The sequence below is a fragment of the Pelobates fuscus genome, chromosome 10 (assembly GCF_036172605.1).
Source record: "Pelobates fuscus isolate aPelFus1 chromosome 10, aPelFus1.pri, whole genome shotgun sequence".
In the NCBI taxonomy this organism is placed as follows: Eukaryota; Metazoa; Chordata; class Amphibia; order Anura; family Pelobatidae; genus Pelobates; species Pelobates fuscus.
The window spans coordinates 73877721-73901491 of NC_086326.1; the positions used below are offsets into that span (position 1 = coordinate 73877721).

Below are 23771 nucleotides of genomic sequence, written 5' to 3' on the forward strand. Positions count from 1 at the left end.
ATCATGACATGTCACACGTCCTTAAGGGGTTAAAACTTCATGAAAGCATTGTTATATGAAGAAATAGTTTTGAGGCACCTCTAGTGGCTGTTAGTATGAGTATCTGCAGACACAATGGCCTTTTTAAAATCCATATTGAAAATCAGACTAAATATTCAATTTTTTCCCAAATGGGAGAGATCTTAGAAAGTTCCACTCATGCAATGAGCATCAGCCAATCACGGAGAGGCACACAGTTTAAAAATCAGATACTCACTTTGTTGTTGGATCCACTCTGCACAGTTCACGTAGATTTCTTAGCTTACAGTTGCTCTTGAATCAAGATTAATCTCACATCACGGAAACCTAAAAAGTATACAAAAGTGCACGATTAGCTTTTGGGAAATAATGCTTCAATTTCATTACCCGTCATTTGAGTCCCATTGTATCTACTACTATTTGTTAGAGTTTTCAGAAGAACTACACAGCTTGATGGGAGTTCTGCAGAGAGATGCAGAAAGGAGTAAACTGTATTACAGGCCTTTACAAATATATAAATGGAACAAAAAATTATCTACCAATGATCTATGAATAGAGCAAAGCAAAAATACTCTGAAAATAGCATTACATTATAAAAGGATTTTTATATCATGTACTGTTCCAAATATGTTTGTATAGGATGCAAGCAAATACTTCATTAATTTAGAGGAAGTATGTAAATAAATGAAAATATAAAGAAAGAATATTCTTTCCTATTTATAATATAAGTCAAATGTAAAAATTAGCTTTTATTTATTTAAAGAACCTCAGGGCACCATACCATTTTAAAGGCACCCAAATGGTTTAACCCCAAAGTCTGAAAGATGGTGCCCCCCTACTTTCCCCGAAGATCCGAGGCCTTGCACCAGGCACATATTGTTTTGTCAGTTTTCTGAAAGGCGAGTGTCAGCTAGCGCTTTCTGTGGCACCTGGTACGCGGCTACCTGATGGCGTGCTCCACTTCCTTTGCACAGGTGAACTAACAAAAGCAGCCCCCCCCCCCCCAGCTGTTTCAGTAATTATTTATAAAAGTGCTGATTTCTACTCCTCACCTATAAAGCACTCCAGGAAGCTGAAGTTCTGTATGGGTGTTGAGTGGTCATTTAAGCCAGCTGACTTTTCCTTACATAGATTGAGACCTTGCATCTTTTGTTCTCCTTGAGAGGTCTCTTTCTCTGTCTCCTATAGGGGGCGCTGTGTGTGGAATGAGAGAGTGAGAGGAGTGACATCACATCCTTTCCTCTCTATACCCACACATCAAGAAGGCTCCCACCAAGTGTGTCAGATGTGGGGAGGTACAGGGCTGGAGGAGGAAATGCCTCTGAGACAGCATGCTGCTGTAGAGGATGGTGAGTAAACAGAGACAAGGGGGAGGTGATATCTGCACCCAACACAGCCCCTTTTAAACCCTATATTCACTACAGCTCCAATTAGCCTCTATATTCACTATAGACCCCATCTCCCCTGCACCCACTACAGCCACCATTACCCCCTGCACCCTATACAGACTATATTACCCCTATAGCACTCATCCCCTTGCACCCACTACAGCCCCCATTACCCCCTGCACCCTATACAGACTATATTACCCCTATAGCACTCATCCCCTTGCACCCACTACAGCCCCCATTACCCCCTGCACCATATACAGACTATATTACCCCTATAGCACTCATCCCCTTGCACCCACTACAGCCCCCATTACCCCCTGCACCCTATAAGACTATATTACCCCTATAGCACTCATCCCCTTGCACCCACTACAGCCCCTAATACTTCCTGCACCCACTACAGTCCCTAATACTTCCTGCACCCACTACAGTCCCTAATACTTCCTGCACCCACTACAGCCTGTGTTACCCCCTGCAACCTCTACAGCTCTTACCATCTTCTATATTCACTACAGCCCTGCGACCACTATTGGTGCCCTCCGAGGTTCGACTGTGGCATCGTTGTGCCCCCCTATGTATTGTTTCTATGTTCGCCACTGTTTCAGACTGTTTCTAACAGATGCTGCAATGTGTTTGACAAAAACAATTCATGTTAAGGAGACTGATGCAGTGCTCTAAAAACAAAAGCAGCAGGTTGTAAAAACGTAGCAAATGTGAGCATCAGTGTATGTTGATACCAGGTGCAATGGGTAATTTAAAAGGAAAACACATTCCAATGAATAGATTTAAAAAATATCTTCTCTGGTAAATAAGACTAAGGCTAGTAATGGAACTGTCATTCACAAATTAGTATGTTTCGTATGTGGAAAATAGGTTATTTTTACATTGAGCTAGTCAAGTTGCTATTTAGAGTTCAAATTATAATTCTGCCAGGATGTACTAGAACACTCTACGACCCATGTGCACATGCAACTACTGATAAAAAAAAATATTGTAGGCAATACAGAAAAATATAAATACAAATCTCCATAAAGTAAATGATAACCTCTTATGAAAAGAAGCACCCTCTAAAAGTTCCACTTTATTTGAAGTTTGTTATTGATTGATTACCTGCCAATAATCCATCTGTATTTAGACTGCAGGTAATCAATCAATCAATAACACATTTCCAGCAACCTACATAAATCGTCAGTCTGAAGGTCCAGGTGATGGCGACTACCGTCACAATACAGAACTATAATAGAAAGAGATATATTTTGTCATTGAAAAGATGAAGTAAAAAAAAAAAAAAAAAATTCGAAGAGAAAAACTATAGAGGTAAATTACAATCCAGAGTTGGTGAGATGTGTGGCTAGAATCATGTGAGTATTTACTATTATACCCCAATCCAAAATTCATGGACCATGTTCCTTCCTTAGTTTTAAGGAATGAAAGTCAACATTTAAAAATGTTCCTAATTTAGGATTAAGTTTTTAATCTCATATTGTTAAACTGTTAAAAAGTTTAGGAAGACTGGGAGTGCAATGGAAAGGATTGACTGAGATCATGAAGGAGTGAAGGGGTCAATGTATCTCTATGAGGAAAGGTCAGTGACTCCATGCAGAGCGTAGAGACGCTGAACGTCAATGCTGCAAACTGTGCAGCACTGCCCCAGGAAGCACCTCTATTGGCCGTCTGAGTCATACGCATGCGTTAACCGTACGTATATTTATAATTTTCTTAGATTGCATTGTCAGAATATAAATGGACCTTTAAATTTGTTTACAATTGCATTATAATATACTTTAGTTGTCTAATTATGTAGGATCCTTGTAATATGGGGTTACCTATCTGTAATGAAGTCTAATTTTCAAAGCATTGGAAGAATTACTTTAAAATGCTTTATTGACGTAAAGTCATTACAGAAGAGCCCCGTTCTCTTCTCCCTCATTAACACACTGTCAGTTGTATGCGGAGAGTACATTCTCACAGATATAAATTAATATAATAAGGCATAATGACAAGGTTCGAAGAAACACAAAAGTACAGATGTGGTATGTCATATACTGGAGTTCACCGACCTGAGATGTTTAGGCAAAACATTATTTACTACCCTGTAAACCACATAATTGCTGCTGCTATATTACAGAATGTATCTGTGACTGCTGCATAACACACTGGTTTTCAACCTGTCAGGAATCCAATTTATGTACATGACATTAGCTCGGTGACATATTCCTTATGGGTACTGTAGCATCGAGAACAATACATTCATTGGACTCTTCTTAATGTGAAAAAGGAGCGGATTGTACTCCGGAAGGCAGTGATATTGCAGAAAGCAATGTATTAAGAAAGTTGTATGAGAATATGATGTGTTATCCCTGGGGACTCACTGGAATGGCATAGGGCCCTGACCCATGAATTAAAACCACTGGTGTGAAAGATCACCCATAGGTGTTGTCAATGTTGAAACTGAACCTCATTTAGTTGTATAAATGTCAGCAGCTACAAGATTTCAAAGTAAACCTGTCAGGATAGATTCACGTTAAGATAAATCACTCGAAAATGCATTGAATAAGTCATATTTCACAGAGATACACTATGTATTCAATGTGAAATTTTCAGATGTAAATTCATCTCTAAGTGCCGCCTTGACCTCACCTTCAAGGGGTTACACTTCTGCAAAAAAAATTTAAAAAAACAAAAGTTTTCTATTTTCTCTGTTTGGAGACACTTCCACAATCAGGGCATGCCATTTTTTTTTATGTCCTACTGTCCGCTGACAAGAGCGTCTAATTGTACTCTCGTTGTGCTGGCTGGAGACAGATCCATGATGTCCCTGGGGACACCAGGGAACTAAAGAGGGACAGAACCCAAAAATTGGGATTGTCCCGCCGAAAGTGGGATGGTTGGGAGGCATGCTACAGATTAACCTTGTTAAATTAAGATTCTCAAGGTTACACCTCACATTCAACACAAAAATTGTATATAGTCTATCAAATGACAATTATAAAGCACTTGCTTAAGTAAGGACTTATTTAGAAGTTCAGGTTGTCTTAAGAGGCAGCATTAGAACCATCTATTTATCACATCTGCTAACCCAATACATACCCAGTCTAGGATAAACTAATAAGGGGTCTATTTAGAATGGTCTCTAAGCCCAAGGGATGTCAATCACATGCAAAATGAATATCTTATCTGTCACTGCCTACAATCAAGACTAAAGTGTAAAAAAACATGGTGATTCACCCAGTTATTGAACATGGCATTCCAACTACGGCTTTTATTTTATTATGTTATTTTTAGCTCCAAATACTGCTCTTTGTACTTTTTATTATCCGCTTTCAAAACATATTACGAATGAAATATTTCTGTCTACAAGACAAGAATGTGCTGTTTGGCAGACAGGACCAGGATTCCATAATATTCTTGATGAGCAATAAATGTTTCTTCTAAAAATGCACTGTGGTTCCATGTAAAGGTATTTCAGTAAAAAATAGAACAAATCATTGAAAGCCAAGAAAAGAAGACTGAAGTATCGGAATTTGCATTATTTGTATAATACTATTGGGTTCATTGTTATTTTTTTTCTTAGCAGGAATCTTGTTGATGTATAAACCATTTATGGTTTTTGTTGGTGAAGACATACACACAGTGCACTTTGATGACAATCACACAATGTAGTAAAAATATACATAAAAGTTGCACACAGCAGATTTATCTACCAACTTGAAAAGTTTGACTTTGGATTGTATCCTTTTTTAACGTGAGCAGACGCTGATACTCACACTTGTTATGGAAAACACAGTATGGTTTTAAAAAAAAAAAAAAAAAAAAAAAGGAAATACAGATTCCCCTTGATTTAAAACAAAAGTGTGATTTCACTGCTCGTGCTCCTGTAATTGTTTGCACACCAGCAAAGCTTATAAATCCTTGACATTAGCACATAGTTTTTAACTCTAAGTCCAATAAGCAATTTACTGAAAGGCTTTAAAAGATGACCTAATAAGGCATAAGAATGCAAACAGAGAACAGCACACACATTACAGAGAAGTCAGGACGGGAAGAATGAATGTCTCAGTACGGAGATCATTTTTGTTTCCTATCCAGCCGGACAAAGGATGCTGTATAGTGTAATGGTATGTCTTAGATCAGGTGCGAACAAATTGTTACTATACGTGCTCCCTCTAAAGTGCACAGTTCAGAACCAGCATAAACCTAAAAAGAATTTAAAAAATAAAAAATCAAATGCACATTCTATGGATGCATTTAAAATACAAGTTTCATTTTTTCATTATCAAGGAAAATAAAACACAATTTGTCATAGTCTTGTTGCACATAATTTTATAAATATAAAAGATCACTCTTTTTAGTGCTTCTCCTGGCTTACCTTTGCCCTCGGTGGCTGCCATATTTAGCTAAAATCATACACAATTTAAATGTCAGAAACTGTCCCAATGTAAATTTCTGAGATGCACAGGGCTCACTTGCAGAATTTGTCAGCACACTCAAGCTCTTGATTACCTGCACGTTACATAAACCCATTCCCTTTTCTCCAGTCGTATAAGAATTGAATCTGCCATGCATCAGTCTCACACTCTGCAGAAAGATTTCCAGATGTAACTAAAAGTCAAACCGTTTAAGTCCAAATCTAAATTCACTTTCTGGTTTCTGAAAATAAAATACTGGACTTCACTGGATCCGATTCTGCTCAGTGAAAGTTGATCAAGAGGGTCTCTCTGTCCTACCATTGTATGATCAGATTCATCGACTCCAGACCTGTCACGGTCATTGTCTTGCCCTTCCAAGGAAGTCCACTACTGTGGTTCTGCTAAGGTCAAGTCCCTCTACTGTCTATATAGGAAGTTCTGCAAGAGTCACACCATTCTAGTCCTATCATACTCAAGTTCAGCTCTTGTTGCAGTCTAGGCTATGTAAATCTATTAAGACATCACCTCCCAAGTCCATGTTTAAATTACTATTGTCATGTCTCTATTCCTACAAAGTCAAGGTCACAGTTCTGTTCCAGTCATACTACAATTTTGTTCTTGAAAATCGTTTCTCTGTTCGTTCACAGCCAACTCACGGACATGTCAAGTCCTGTTCCATCTCATGTTCCTTTGTACCCATGTCATTCTGGTAGGCAGTAAAGTCCTAGCAGCTGCCAACTATTCAACAATTTTTTTTTAATGACAGAACTCCACATGTTGACATTGAAAGATAAAAGCAGTAGGACAATAAAAATTACATGAAGAACTTTCACTTCGCCGCCCACAATATCTGTTGTCTAGAGTACGACTATGAAAATCAAACATTCAGAACTAAATTTACAGTCGAATGGCAAGTCACATAGGATGTTTTTATATATCTAAGCAGCTTGGAATTCAAACATTTAACATTGGGAGGTATGCAATCAGAACTGGTGAGCAGGCCTCGTAATGTGCGGTCCTTCTTGAAAAGTGGGTGTGTGCGCCTAATGAAGGGGGCGTGACAGCCTGGCAAATGGCCTTCTCATGCAGCACTATACAGAGAGCGCTGCTGAAGTTCCTGCTACTCGGCGCACGCATTTCTAATGATGTGCTTTGCTGCCTGAGGACAGTTCTTTGGTGTCCCCAGATGTGTGACACCAGGGAATTAAATTGGGACAGGACCCAAAATCCGGACTGTCGTGCTAAAAGTAGGACTGTTCGTATCCCTGCTTCCATTAAACTAAGCAGCCACTACTTCACACCTCTAAATTTTCAAATAGCTGAAAAATGATTATTTTAGTAGTAAATTGTGTGACTAGAGCTTTGGCCAAGGGACAGAACAGGATTAAAAAATATTATATAGATTCTGATTGAAACTTAGAAACACAGAATGTGACGGCAGATAAGAACCAGTTGGCCCAATTTTCTACATACTTTCATTAGTTCCTGCCCTTATCTTATAGCTAGGATAGCCTTATGCCTTTCCCACACATGCTTACATTTTTCACTGTGTTAACCTCTACCACTTCAGTTAAGAGAGGCTATTTGATGCATCCACTTCCCTCCCCTATAAAGGGATACTGCAGGCACCCAGACCACGTCTGCTCATTGGAGTGGTCTCGGTGCCAACTCCCACCACCCTTAACCATGCAAGTGCAATTATTGCAGTTTTAAAGTCCTTAAGTCACGCTATGCATGAGGACCTCCAGTGTTGCCGACTGACGGCGGGGGAGGAGCATGGGTGGAGCCTGACCCAGCGCCAAGGGACATTGGCGCTGGATTCAGGTAAGTCACTGAAGGGTTTTAACCCCTTCAGCAACATGGGATGGGGGGTGGGAGGGTCCTGCAGTGCCAGGAAAACAGATATGTTTTCCTGACACTGGAGAGTCTCTTTAATGTGATTGATAAAGTCACTCAGAAGTATAGAATATGAAAGCATTTTGTTTACACAACCTAATTAAATACACATTAATGTCAGTATTAATTCATTCACCTGCCTGAAACATTTTTATCTAATCATGTGCTATACTTTCACTGGTGATGTGAAATAAATATTGTTTGTTCAGGCATCAACAGTTACAATGTTAGTGTTCCATAGCATTTATCACCATCAAGAGAAACAAACGGAAAAAATGTCTTGGGTCTTCCATTCTGATTATGTTCCTGGACTTGTTCCATACTTACCTAATTGATAATGCACAAGCATTTGTGGAAAGTGGTCTAATTCCATCCTTTCACATTACAAAGCTTGTTACCAAAGCAAAAAGAAAACAAATTAGCACATGAATATGGCTGACATCTCTCTTTCAACTTCTGCTGGAGACAAAGCTTTAAAGAAGCGTACCACACACATTTTTTTATTTCTCAGCCATTAAGTAAATATACCCGAAAACTATGTTTTTGCATGTGTGTGAAAAGGCTAGCTTACACGAGGTACAGGACTAGTTTCGACAGCTAATAACGATTTCAAAATTCCGATTTCAATTCACTTAATTTGGCGTTTAGTGAATAAACCCAAACAGCCAACCAACAAGATGTATTAATTTATTTTGAATAACAAGACAAACAAGCAAAAACAAAAGCAGCATTTTGTTCTTGTAAGAAAATATATTTTGTTTTGTTACTAACATTCTTCAAGCTGGTGTGTTTAACCCCTTAAGGACACATGACGTGTGTGACACGTCATGATTCCCTTTTATTCCAGAAGTTTGGTCCTTAAGGGGTTAAGCAACTGGCACGGTGACAATCAATTAAAAGCAATGAACTCAAAACACCAGCCACAAACTATGTTTCTGGTTGGCAAGGATTCTGTGAATTGCAGTTCACGGACAGATCGCCTGGTATTTAAACACCTCTGTTCTGGTTAACTTACATAAAAAAAAAAAAAAAAAAAAAAAAAAAAAAAAAGAGAGAAAGGAAAGTGTACTAAAGGAAACTACTTATATGTCAAAACTACAAACTGCATATACTTCTTCTAAACTGCAAAATTGATTAACAGGTGAATTAATATCAGAATTTATATATGAAAGAAAAAACATCAAAAATTCACTATGTAGTACATAAATAAAATAAATGTACAATGTTGAATCACTCTGGAAATAGATATGTAGTTCTTGCACTTAAAAGACATAGAGCCCTTAAACTAGGCTCAAATTGAAGCATTTGGTAAAAAAAAAAAAATGATATGCTACAAACTTCAGCTAGCCGAGCGTGATGAGAACCAAAGCGCAGGCTTTAAAGGACCACTATAGGCACCCAGACCACTTCAGCTTAATGAAGTGGTCTGGGTGCCAGGTCCATCTAGGATTAACCCTGCCTGCTGTAAACATAGCAGTTTCAGAGAAGCTGCTATGTTTACAAATGGGTTAACCCAGCCTCTAGTGACTTTCTCACTGACAGCCGCTAGAGGCGCTTCCGCGCTTCTCACTGGGAATATCACAGTGAGAAGATGCCAGCCTCCATAGGAAAGCATTGATAATGCATTCCTATGAGACTGGCTGAATGCGCGTGTGGCTCTTGCCGCGCATGCGCATTCAGCCGATTACATCAGAAGAGGGAGGAGAGTCCCCGGTGCTGGAGAAAGGTAAGTGTTTAACCCCCTTCAGCCCGGCAGGAGTGGGACCCTGAGGGTGGGGGCACCCTCAGAGCACTATCGTGCCAGGAAATTGAGTTTGTTTTCCTGGCACTATAGTGGTCCTTTAATCAATAAATGCCACAGAAGTTTAGAAAAATACATATTTGTGAAATGTGTCATCTAGGCCTGAATTTAGAGTTATAACACCCACAGAAGTTCTGCAACTAAACGTTAATATATATATATATTTTTCCCCCCTCTGTCTTTGTATTCTGTGCATAAAGTAATTAACAGGCTCTTGTAAAGCAGTACTGTATGGAAAATGCTGATGACAGGACATCAATGAAATTATTTCTCCCCTGTATTATGCATATACTAAACATTTCCAGAAATAAAACTGGTTACTTTTGTATAAACTGTCTTTATGAATGGTCTTTAAAGAACACTTAATATAAAGATGTAATTCTTACATTTAAAGGAAGAGTTAAATTCGAATAGATTTTTCCATAAATTAATAATTTGTTATGTTTAACAAGACAAACTTTCATGGCTCAGTTGGTTAGTGCTCTAAACACGGAATAAATAGTTTCAAACATGCTCTAACTTTAAAATACAGTAATCCACCAACTTCCAATATAGATAAAACGAGCAACAAGGACTGACACATGTTTAACTATGGAGAAATATGAGTTTAGAGTTCACAATAAAGGTTTATGGCTCAACATGTATACACATCACAGGCAATCCATACAGCAGGTGCAAGTAGCAAAGGATCGGAAATCACAGAACAACAAAAAGACAATTTTCCCATTTTAGCAATTTATCATAATGCACAGTATTGTGAAGAAGGGGATCAAAGTCGGTGCAGATATGATACAGTTCTAGCAGCTCAACACATTCATCTCGAAGTCGTGTTCAAGATTTTTGGTCTGCCCATTGTCCATATGGCTCTGGAACATAATTATCTCTGAGACATAGCAAGTGATAAATTATGCAGTCAGTGCCTGTTATCCTGTTGGCCCCACTAACAAAACAACTTCATAGTTTTGTAAACAACAGTATATTCTTTAACCTCATCAGCAGCAATGGCCCACCAGGACTAATGACATTCCAGGACTCCGATAACAAAGTGTTTGTCTAAACCACGTCCTGCATAGGCTAATAGTAATAATAATTAGCATAGGCTAATAATTCCAGGGTTTATTTAACCTCACAGGTCGTTTTAGAAAGTAGTCTATTTAAATCGTTACTCCTTAATTTCCCCACTGACCAGTAAAGCTCCTATGTAAGCAGTTGTGAATATCACAGCTGTGAGGTCATGCTTTCATTCCGTAAAGCTGCAGTGGGTCAACAATAAATGTGTCTGGACAATTCATTCCAATAGTACCGCTTAACCTGAAATGACCTATAGTAATTGATAATATAGTTCATGATGAGCACATCTCTGTTTAGTGTGGTCTACTATGTGTCTCCCTTCGTGCTGTCCGTAATACAAATAATTATTCTTAGTGAAAATATGGAACCACAGACCTGAAGGGCACAGTTTAGTTTTGTATGGTGTAGGTATATGCCCCAGGATTATCCCACCTAAGGGAAGAGAAGGATTAAGGTAGGTTACCAGTTTGGGGCTTACCCCCGGGGCCATAGAAAGCCGCCCATGGTCAGCTTATGGTTAATTCAGCACTGTGAATAGGGCCAAGCCTGACTAAATATCGGCATGGTTCTAGGATTCTAACCATTGGGCCGTAAGCCTTAGGTCATTTTGTGGTTAATCTCGTTGTGTTTAACCCCTTAAGGACACATGACGTGTGAGACACGTCATGATTCCCTTTTATTCCAGAAGTTTGGTCCTTAAGGGGTTAAGGGTACATGTTTTTGCTGAGGTTTTAGTGGTCAGACTTTTGTTGTACGGGCAATGTATATTGTTGTCTGACACTTTCAACATAAACCGATTGATATACCTATGAACTGCTTCTAGGCAAGTACCTTTGCACAGAAAGGATAATTCAGGACCTACAACCTCCATGTGCAGTACATTCAGTTCTTAAGGGTCACTAAATGGGACTATTTCCCTAGTGACACAGAGCTGGGAAAATTAGAAGTCCTGGACTGTTGGTGGTACACTGGGTTTTGAGAACATTAACCGTAGACTAGGGCTTGGCAAAATGTACATCCACAGATTTTGTAGAACTGCAATTTCCATGATGCTATGCCATTGTAAAGACTGGCAAAGCATCATGGCAGTCGAAGATCTAGAACATCTTGAGTTCTACCATTTGGCCAGTCTTGCTCTAGAGCAACGAAGGCATGTCGAGAAGACTATATACACAAACGATTTGCGATATTCTGAAGTCTAAATGACTGCCGTAGTAGTTTTATAACGGTACAAAGATGAATTAACAATTTTTAAAAAACATGCTGTTTCGTAGATGGTGACGAGTGAAAACATTGTTTGTTTTGCACTATTACAAGAAAAGAAAACATTTTCCTATACTATTATTTTCCAGCAATCAAGTGATGTAATGATTGAAATATGTGGAGTTAGAGAAGATGAGTCACACGTCCTGCTGCATGAGAAATTTTGGTTCTGCGATTTTTCACTGTACAGCACATTCCTAGCCCAGGCTGAATGTCACAGACATTCCCCGGAATATGGAAGGAGTCTGAAAACTCCCACCCGGTCAGGAACACAATCTTTTAGCCTGAATGAGGAAATAAAAAAATCACACAAATATTTAGCACGATGGACCACCAACATAGCAACTTCCTCAAGAGTTGGTTTAGATCAGGAGTGGCAAACTTGTAGACCCCCAAGCTGTTGCAGATTCCTCCTCCTATTATGGTTTGCAAGCCTTCAGGCACAGCATCCTGGGAGTTGGAGTGTTACAACAGCTGGAGAGGTGTACATTTTATCCACTCATGGCTGAGAATGAATTATGTAAAAACATATCAATAAAAAAGGTTCATGACACATTATCTGCACCTTTGCTAGCCTTAAACCCAGTAAAATGTATTTTTAAAAAAAAAAGGAATACAAATTAACAATTAAAACTTTTCTAAACTACGTCAAATGTATTTTGAAGGGAAAAATATTGTTACCCCTTACCGAACAGCATAGTTCCATCTCAAGTGGGACGGAATCAGCATTTTTAAGATGATAAATTAAATAATCTTCTAGCAGGAATGTTTTTTTTTTTTTGTTTGTTTGTTTTTTAATTTAAGGTGAGGACGTATGTGTCATATGTATGTGACTACTTCAGGAACTTTTATATTCTAGAATTTTTTATATAATATTATTGTCATATATAGTCAATATGTAGGGGAGTAGAACGTGGAAAAAGTTAGCATTTAAAAATTATAAAAAACAAAAAGTTAGCATTTAGTAATTATAAAAAAAAAAAAACAAAGTGAGGAAGATAGAATGACCTATACGATTATGCAGAAAGAGGCTAAGCAAGTTATAAGAGCTTCCAAATCGCACACAGAAGAGAAAATAGCACAGTCAGTAAAAAGGGGGGCAAAACTTTTTTTAGATACATAAATGAGAAAAGAAAAGTAAAACAAGGATTAGTTAGATTAAAAACAAAAGAAGGAAGGTATGTAGATGAGGATTAAGGTCTAGCTGACTGCCTCAATGAATATTTTTGTTCGGTATTTACAGATGAAAATGAAGGAAAGGGACCTCAGTTAAGAAAAAGGATAAATGAGTCATTTATTACACGCGAGTTTACAGAGGAAGAGGTTCTATTTCAACTGTCAAAAGTAAAGACAAATAAGTCAAAGGGACCTGATGGAATACACCCAAAGTTATTTCAAGAGCTTAGCGGTGTACTAGCAAAACCATTAACAGATTTATTTAACCAATCATTGTTAACAGGAGTAGTCCCAGAAGATTGGAAGTTAGCGAATGTTGCGCCCATTCACAAGAAAGGTAATAGGGAGGAGTCGGGCAACTATAGGCCAGTAAGCCTTACTTCAGTAGTGGGGAAAGTGATGGAAACCATGTTAAAGGATAGGATTGTTGAACATCTAAAAACACATGGATTTCAAGATCAGAGACAACATGGGTTTACTTCAGGGAGATCATGCCAAACTAATCTTATTGATTTTTTTGATTGGGTAACTAAAATTATAGATCAGGGTGGTGCAGTAGACATTCCTTACCTAGATTTCAGTAAGGCTTTTGACACTGTTGCACATAGAAGGCTTATCAATAAACTGCAATCTTTGAGTTTGGATTCCAATATTGTTGAATGGGTAAGGCAGTGGCTGAGTGACAGGCAACAGAGGGTTGTAGTCAATGGAGTATATTCGAAGCTTGGGCTTGTCACCAGTGGGGTACCTCAGGGATCTGTACTTGGACCCATTCTTTTTAATATTTTTATTAGTGATATTGCAGAAGGTCTTGATGGTAAGGTGTGTCTTTTTGCGGATGATACTAAGATATGTAACAGGGTTGATGTTCCAGGAGGGATAAGCCAAATGGCAAATGATTTAGGTAAACTAGAAAAATGGTCAGAGTTGTGGCAACTGACATTTAATGTGGATAAGTGCAAGATAATGCATCTTGGACGTAAAAACCCAAGGGCAGAGTACAGAATATTTGATAGAGTCCTAACCTCAACATCTGAGGAAAGGGATTTAGGGGTGATTATTTCTGATTACTTAAAGGTAGGCAGACAATGTAATAGAGCAGCAGGAAATGCTAGCAGAATGCTTGGTTGTATAGTGAGAGGTATTAGCAGTAGAAAGAGGGAAGTGCTCATGCCATTGTACAGATCACTGGTGAGACCTCACTTGGAGTACTGTACACAGTACTGGAGACAATATCTTCAGAAGGATATTGATACCTTAGAGAGAGTTCAAGAAGGGCTACTAAACTGGTTCATGGATTGCAGGATAAAACTTACCAGGAAAGGTTAAAGGATCTTAACATGTATAGCTTGGAGGAAAGACGAGACAGGGGGGATATGATAGAAACATTTAAATACATAAAGGGAATCAACACAGTAAAGGAGGAGACTATAGTTAAAAGAAGAAAAACTACCACAACAAGAGGACATAGTCTTAAATTAGAGGGACAAAGGTTTAAAAATATCAGGAAGTATTACTTTACTGAGAGGGTAGTGGATGCATGGAATAGCCTTCCAGCTGAAGTGGTAGAGGTTAACACATTAAAGGAGTTTAAGCATGCGTGGGATAGGCATAAGGCTATCCTAACTACAAGATAAGGCCAGGGACTAATGAAAGTATTTAGAAAACTGGGCAGACAAGATGGGCCGAATGGTTCTTATCTGCCGTCACATTCTATGTTTCTATGTGAGAGGGGGTGCAAGTAACACTTGCAATGAGTGATGGGCAGAGAGGGAACAAAACATTTTTGTGTATATATGTGATGCGTTAATAAGCAGCCCTCAAAACCAGTCACCTATGTCCTTTATTGGCCCAATCACATTTAGTAAATGGTTGCACTGTACTTTTTAGGGACTTGATTCGTGTTCCACTTTTGGATAGACTGTTTAAAAACCTGGATTGTCCGGCCAACCTGTTACGCTTGCGATGTATGCAATTGCATCAACAACTCTTTATTGGACTGTAATACCTGCCAAACTTAAGCTGGATGTCCAATTTTACAGGCAGGGAATTATGGGAACTGTAGTCCTATGGCACCTTGGTATCCATGGTTTATACCCACGATTGAGAGTTAAAACTTTAACAAAGTTGAAAAAGGGAGCGGCATAACTCAAAATAATAAGGCAGTGCACATCAAAAACTCAATGGTCTAAAGGGGTGGGGATTATTTGTTAATTATAAGCTTCTCTTAAAACTCACATGAAAGTAATGAAGTGAAACTTATTTTCACTCTCCCACTCAGTTCAGGAAATAGCCTTGAGGAGGTAGGATACAATAAAGGAAATTAAGGTTAATATCCAGACCATATTAAAGTATTCAGTGTTTCCTGCTCCTTCTATTAACCGTTGTCAAAGCTATAAACCTACGAGGAGGTGCCAAACGGCGTATTACTTCTATGTATATGTAAATTCTACCTATCAAATAATATTGCTCAAATTAAATAGCCAGTGGTATTAAATATCTGCAGTGTCCAATAAATAACAGCTCAAGAAAAATTCATGGAAGCACTTCATCAAGACAGACTAGCTCCATAGAATGCTCGGAACTGAACATTCCGAATATATAGTAACCCACTTTACCCAGTGGCATGGAGAGGGTTAATGGTTTATATTTTTGTTTTTCTTCTGCCTGTAATGTTTGGTGTTGTGAATGTTCTAATGGTTTACTGATCCTGGGCTGGAATTAAAACTGCATATGTCATCTCCACCCATTCTGTTCTAATACTGGGAGTGGTTCCACTATTGTTTCTGAGCTCTCATGCATATCCTCTTGCTGTCAAACATAATCCAACTTCCTCGGTGCTCTGATCTTTTGTCCATCTGCTGTTCTCATTCAACATGCGCACACACAAAAATAAAGTTCAAACAAAAATGCGTAATGTCACAACAACCTAGAACGGGGACGTGGTCACCAAGTGAAGGTTTGACCTCTTTTTTTGGGTTGACACGTTTTATGCGGAGATAATGGAGAATGTGAGCTAAATGTGTATGCATCAGAATTCAATGGGAAAGAACAGCTGTCTGCGGGAAGCAAAACATGGTGCCTGTCTGTGTTAATTAACGGTTTGAATAGCAGAATGGCCAACAACATCTTTTGGATGCAAAAAATTTAAATATGTGTATTAAGTACTTCATCAGTGTAATAATAATGCAATGTAAAATAAGGAGTATTCAGTATTTTAAAGGAACTACTAACAAAAGAATGCTTTATTTTTTGCGCTCTGTTTTTTTTTTTATATATATATATATATATATTAACAGTTGCGACAGGTATTATGGATTTTTATTTAGCCTTTTTTGGGGCTAAAAAAAGATTTTAGAAAAAAGAAAATGGTAAGTTATTTTCTATTTACAGGTAGTTTGTTTGTTCCCCCCTCACTATTTTTAGGGTGAGGGGGTAGGTAGATCTTTATCTAAAACAAATTTGGTGGGGGCGGGGTGACTAGGGGCTTGCTTTATGTTATAAACAAAACTAGAGCAGACAGGAAGAAAGGAAGAACAGATCCTGACAGAGGGAGAGAAGAGGGGTCGATTGGGGAAAGGTAAGTTCGGCATGACAGTGCCGCTTTAATAAAGTGAAAATTGCTGGGAATTCAAAATGAATTTAACATTTTTAGACCAAATTTGCTGATCTGGAAGCATAGCTGACTTGGAAAAAAAATATTTTGGCCTTAAATTGGAAATTCACTTTGAATTTCCAACCATTCTCACTTTAGTAAATAACCCAAAATGAGTGACATTTGTGGGAAACCTCATATTGATTTGGGGAGCAGCAGTTTCTAAGTAAAAAAGGAGGGCTCAACAGAACCCAAGTGCCAGGTCGCCATGGTCACTAGGAATTTTGTCCTAGCGCCTGGGTATTAGTCAGCACATTCCCTCTGAGGGACAGTGGAGGCTGGCAGCTGGCAGAGGGACAGTGAAGGCGGGTCGCCAGCTGAGAGACAGTGGAGGTGGGTGGCCAGCCAACTGGCTGAGGTGGGGGTGAAGTGGGGCGGTCGATAAAGAGTGAAGGCAGCTGGCCGGCTGTAAGGAAAGGAAGCGGTTGGACAGCTGTAAACTTCTTGCTCCGCACCCTCGTGCACCTTGCAGTGATACAGGGAACCGGAATATAACATCACTCTGGTCCTGGCATCACTAAACAGCACGCAAAGGAGCAGAACAAGACATGACAACAGCCACACTGGATTCTAGGGAGAGGATCCACTCCAGCTCACACAAAGGTAAGGCTGGGTTGACAAACTGATTTTAAACAAATGATTTGTGTGTGTGTGTGAGGCAATGTGTGTGTCTGTTAGTGAGGGTGCATCCGTGAATGTGTATCAGTGAGTGTGTCCGATTGAATGGAAATGGTATTTTTCTTTTTTTTGTAACCTTTTTTCCCACGCTATGCTGGCCTCTCCGCAGCTGGGCCCACCTCCTGGCTGAGACAACAAGCTTGATGATCCAATCCAATGCTTTCCCATAAAAAAAAAAAACATTGGGAGGCTATGGCGCATGCGCGGCAAAATGCTGAGCCAATCAATGCATTTCTACAGGAAGTTCAGCACCGCCATGCAGAGCTGTGCAGCACTGAGATAAGAAGCACTGTAAAGGCCGTCTGAGTGGCTGCCACTAGAGGTGTTACCAGGCAGCAATGTAAACACTGCCTTTTCTCTGAACTCTTACTTTCTCTGAACTCTTACTTCTCTTACTTTGCAAAGCCTGTAGGAACATGCTATAGATTCCAAAACCTTTACATTAAGCTGTAGTGATTCTGGTGACTATGGTGTCCCTTTGCGAATTGTATTTTTGTCGTTGAAAATAAAGCCTTTTTATTGTAAAATAAAATGGCTCTTTTTTTTTTTTAGCTAGCTCCAAGACTCAAAGCAAATTTGTCAAGCCCTGAGTTGAAGAACTGGATTTTAAATACATGAGGCACAACCAGTGCTTGATCCCCACTATGTACCAGCACCTTAAAATATGCCAAGGTATATATGCCATGGGATAGTTATAATACAAGTGTTCCCTTTCAGGCCCTATGCATCCCCCCTCCAGTTGTACATGTATATATATGGTTTATCCATGTTAGCAGGTATTAAAATACTTGAATTGTAGTAAGCAGGAAGTCACTTTATCTTGTAGCAAACAAGGGAAGTTTGGAGGTAAATATTTGTATTTTTTCCCTATTTTTACATTTAAAAAGGGCATGAAAAAACAGAATGGGGTAAAATACTACACAAGTTAGCGCTAAACGGATGACCTAAACGTAGAATGTTCTTAAAATGTTCCATGTACTAGATTTGTGCGTTATAGCTTTTTGAATTTACCTTGCCAAGTTTCTGTGCAATTTTCTCTTAACATTTTAATCGTCAATGGTGGCATCAGCACTGTAAATGCATGCAAACATTTCATGCTACAGTGACTTGCACTAAATAAAACACTTAGACACTAAACTAAAGGGCTATCTTACATCTATTCAATAAAGCCATGCAAGAACCTGCAATAATATTAATAGCCCTGAAGATACAGCAAGCGGACAGATTATCAGTAATTCGTGTGTAGGCCATCCTTTTATGGTTAGCTAGACGTGAGGCATGTCACCATTTCAGTCTCAACTATCAGACGTAAGATGTACTGTAAAACGCTTGCAGGTATGCCTGACAAATATAGATAGATTGGATTCGTTTTTAGTAATAAATCTCAGACATAAGGGAACTGCATAGGAGATATTTCTACTAAATTACAAAAACAAAAATCAATCAAAACAAACGGTCATTAAAAAGAGATTTGGCAGGATGTGCAAAAAAATAAAAATAAATAAACACAGGGTTTATCTCCGAACTGGAAATATGGACTTTGTACTTCGTAGTTGATACTAGAGAATTCTTAGTTTAGCAAATATAGTATAATTAGCAATTAGAGTATATCAAAATAAACAGCCTAACAAACCACTGGAATGTTATCAAATTGTTCCAAGTTTTTTTTTTGTCTTTTGAAATAATAAACTGCCGTTGACTATTCAAATTTTACATTAGAGAATTGGATTCTTAAAAAGGAACCTTCGGGCATCATAACAACTTGTTATGGTGCCTATAGGTTCCTGTGCTGGCTTATCTTTAGGTTTTGAATTCAGCCGTGGTCAGCTATGGCCCTGCCGTTCTGCCACGCTCGGATTCTTGAAGCAGGAAGCCTTGCATAGCCAAGGACAGGGGCACGCTGATTGGCTAAGAGTGGCAGATGATGCTCTAAGCCAATATATAGCTCCCCATTCACAAAAAAGCTTGAGAAATTTACATATGTTTCTATAACTGGGAGCTACTGGTTGGCTTAAAGCATCAGCTGATGCTCTCAGCAAATCATCGGCACCCCTGCTCACCCTCTCCCCGCAGCGATCAAAAACCAATGGCACTAGCTCTGTCTCCGCCACCTACTCTGAGGCCATTGAAACAATGCTTTCACATAGAGAGATTTAGAAGATGCTGGACGCTTTGCTTGAGGACATCCAGCGTAGTTACTTGGAGTCAAACTCCATGAAAGCCAGGATTAACAGTACTTACCTGGTCCTCATGCCAGCAGGGGTCCTCCAATTAAGCCGCATGCGTCTCGAGTACTCCTGCCTCCAGGCGAGCCAGATGCGGCTGAAACACTTCTAGCTTCTGGTGGGTCTGATTTGGCGCGAGGCTTGTACAGTATTAAGAACGCTGCTCGAGTTGCGAGCACGTTCTTTAGGGAAAATGGGAGCCTAACCTTGCGGTGGGCTCCCATTGGCCTACGTCATTCCGATACCCCATTCAGGCATGTTTTGGGGCGCAGGCATGGCGTAGTTTTTGCAGTCTCTCAGTTACCCAGACCTTGGCTTGTATTTCGACTACTCTTTACTCCAACGTTTAGTCCAGCCACTCTAAGGCCCTGTAAGACGTTTATATTTCCTTTGTCCGTTCCTTGCTATCCTAAACTCTCTGTTAGGGCTATACTCTGTGACACCAGAAAGGGTCTCTAGTGGATGTCTGGTACACAGCCACTAGAGCCAGTCTTAACCCTGCAGTGTAAACATTGCAGTTTCTCTAAAACTCCAATGTTTTCAGCTGCAGGTTTAGGGGGGCAGGACATTGCACCCAGACCACTTCAGTGAAATGATGTGGTCTGGGTGCCTATAGTGTCCCTTTAATTAGTTTCCTCTCTAAGACAAAGTAGTCTCCCTTGTACTGGAGAAGGTATATTTTTCAAAGTATCTTATTTATTGTGGACTGTTGCTTGTTCCAGCCTCTGGAGACCAACTGAAACAGAATGGGGAATCACATTTTTGGTCCTGACCTAGGAATTTAGAACCATTGCATTTGTACAGATTATACTTATTCACGTTAACAGCAGTTAACATTCTCTCCTAGGAAGCAGATGATGTTAATCTAAAACAAGTTTAATTTTATCACCCTATAAATCATTTCACTCTTATGCACCATCTTGCTTCTTACTGACCTTTTACAATTGTGCTCCAGAGCCAACACATGTCCTTATAGAGTTTATGTTTAGATTGTAGGCATAGATTAATCAAAGGAAAAAATATGATAAGACAGAAATGGCATCAACAGAAATGAAAAATTGATTGGTGTTTTGCCTTTTAAAATCACAGTAAAAAGGTTATAGGGCTCATCCCAAAAGCCATGCTTCCCTCCCATCCAGAGACTATTAATGTCAAACTATTACAATGTGCTCAGATCCAGACGTTTGCCCTTGTATAATTAGAAATTGTACTGAAAGAGATAGCAGTACTGAATGTAGTGTACAATCTCAGCACATGTAGAATAATGATAAATGATAGCACTAGCTCTGCCCTCTGTATTACAGGAAACATACACTTGCACGCTTTTGTAGAATAGCACAGAGCAGCAAACACATGCCCCGGCGTAACAGTTAATTATGGCGGCTTCGTGATTAAATCAGCCAGATATGATTAGAAAGGGCTGCTGGAATACGGCAGCATAACCATAAATCCAGCAGGCACATTGCAGTTCATTAATCTCCCATCTGATGGGGGAATATAAAGTGAGACAAAGGGCAGAGAAGACTATAAAGATAGATGCAATTATTTGATTTAAAAAAAAAAAAAAGATCCTTAGACGGTTTATAATGTGTATTGGGCAAATATAATGCACCTGCTTCTAAAAGGGAAACAAGATCAATACTAATAAAGCCTCAATTACATCTACAGTTTATGGGATACAGGCAACTCATAAGGTTAAAAAAAAAGGTCCTTGTGCAAGAATTTGTTTGTATCTCCCTTTAGCACAAGGATGGACAAACTGTATATCCTCAATTGTTGTACAACTCCCACAATGCTTTGCCAGCTGGGGATCTACCAAACTAGACCAGTGTTGTATTCATGTGTTTAAATGTAAGCATGTTTTTGCATGAAGTATGTGTGTATGTATTTGTGTGTAGCGTTGGCCTATGAATGCAGTTGTGTCTTTGTATGTGATTGCAGTGGTGTATTTTTGTGTAGTATTTACGTTTGAATGCAGAGGTGTGTTTGTTCGTAATACTGGTGTTTGACTGCAGTGGTGTGTTTGTATGTAGTGTTGACCTTTCTACGCAAAGGTTTGCTTGTATGGAGTGTTGGTGTTTGAATGCAGGGGTGTATTTGTTTGTAGTGTTGGTGTTTGAATGTTGGGATGTATGCACATATACGCATACAATGGCTGGCTTGACTAATTACAAAAAGGGCTGCCCGGGCACCACAACCACTACAGTGCACTGTAGTGGTTATGGTGCTTGCTGTGGTCCTTAAACATAAATGCCACAAAATACCAATTTACATCAAAATGTTGGTGCAGCAAGCTACTGGGTTTTACTGGAAGTAAAATGGAAATTTGTCTGTATATTGTCTCAGGTAGCCTGCTCAAAGAGACATGGCCCCTCTCCCAAAGGTTATCTTTCTTATACCCGGACATGGACTGCCTTATTGTTCTAACATAACTTCATTTCCAGACAGGGAAAACAGCAGATGAACAACTCAGGACTAAAGAAGTAAGGAATGATGCTGTCCCTTCAAAAATATAAACACAGTGACAATGGTGCTCAGAACAGGATCCATATTAAATAGGAGAAGGAGATGGGGTGTGTTATTAGTAATTACTTATACAATAAACATTTTCCTTTTCACCCACTGGGTTGCCCTTAGAACACATACTAGGAAGGCGGCTGGCATTGTATTGCTTAATGAATAAGTCTATTATGCATGAGGAACACAGATTGATTGGAGGAAGACCACTTTCACAGCAGGGTGTCTTCTAATAGGTTGGCTATAAGCAGCAGGAGTAGCTTCACTAGACAGACAGACTAGCAATAAATCAAGCTGTTCATTAAGAGAGACATTCTACTAGAGGACCAACACTAAGCCTGCATCATTATCCAAACAAACAGAACAACAGGGCAAAAATGTAACCCACCACACTGATCATTTCATTCCAAACCATAGAATATAACAAATATAAATGATACTGATACATCATAAAATGCATGAAAAGTGAACTAAAGGAGACATGGCACAGTCATACATCCTAGTGTCGCTTTTGTCACACAATTAATTCACATACAGGAAGGTGTATATCCAATCTATATAGTGCATATACAAACTAAAAGATGCCCTTTGCAAAGACGGTGACAGCCCAAGGCAGTACGGTGGATATGGGGTACAGGGAAAGGGGAGTTATATTTACCTGTTCCGGTCTCTTGTGGCCCCACCATCTTTATTTCATGGGACCTTTTTCAGCTACTGGAGCGTCATCTGCCATTAGCCGACGTCACTGCTGTACTCTTATGCATGCGCAGGATTAATACACAGATGTCTGAGGGGGGCAAGACTGCGGGGGGCCTTCATAGAAAAAGTATTTTTCCCCACAGTAGTCACTGGTGACAGCTGAGTGCTTGACAAAGCTTGGCAGTGGTAGCTCCACCGTTTTATCAAGTGTATGAAAAATACATGACGTACCGGTAGTAGTCCAGATTTATGGTGGTGGGGCTGAAAGAGCACTTTAACTTATTTTTCTTTCTTGTCCAACATGGTCTTACTGTGCTTATGAAGCAGCTACATTTATTTATTTATAAAATATTTTACCAGGATGGATACATTGAGATTTCTCTCATTTTCAAGTATGTCCTGGGATTTTGTCCACAAAACATTGCATTGTTACATAGGATACAATATTACAAAAATACGATATACAAACAATATATATACATATATCTATATATACATATATCTATATATATATATATATATATATATATATATATATACACACACACACATATAAATTTAACACGCAACAGGTAATAAATATAGTCAACCATGACAGGTGCATTTTGTGATGAGGTATATTGCCATGGGTCTCTTAAAAGATTTTAGATTCAATGAAGATTTGACTGTGTCCCTGAGGTTATTCCATAATTGCGGTGCTCCGTAGGAATACGAGGATCGAGACATTTTATTTTTGTATTGCGGTATACTAAATATCGCACTAGTACTGGATCGGAGGTTATAGGATGTGGGAACAGCCAGCGAGAGCATTCTACTCATGTAGGGTGGGAGCTTCCCAGAAATGCTCTTATTCACAAGGCTGGAAAGATGAAGGGTGCATCTGGATACCAGCGACAGCCAGTTTAGCCCTTTTAACATGTCACAGTGGTGGGTAAAGTAATTACATTCTAGTACAAAGCGGCAGAACAAATT

The 23771-nt window shown here is 39.1% G+C and overlaps 1 protein-coding gene across 2 annotated transcripts in view; it reads right to left on the reverse strand.

The window, feature by feature from the left end:
- Positions 1 to 23771, reverse strand: part of SORBS1 (sorbin and SH3 domain containing 1) — a 317838-nt gene that overhangs the window by 137860 nt on the left and 156207 nt on the right. For both annotated transcript variants that reach the window (XM_063434302.1, XM_063434301.1), the window contains one exon: positions 257 to 345. The gene's annotated coding sequence lies outside the window, so the exon portion shown is untranslated. The remainder of the gene's footprint in view (positions 1 to 256; positions 346 to 23771) is intronic.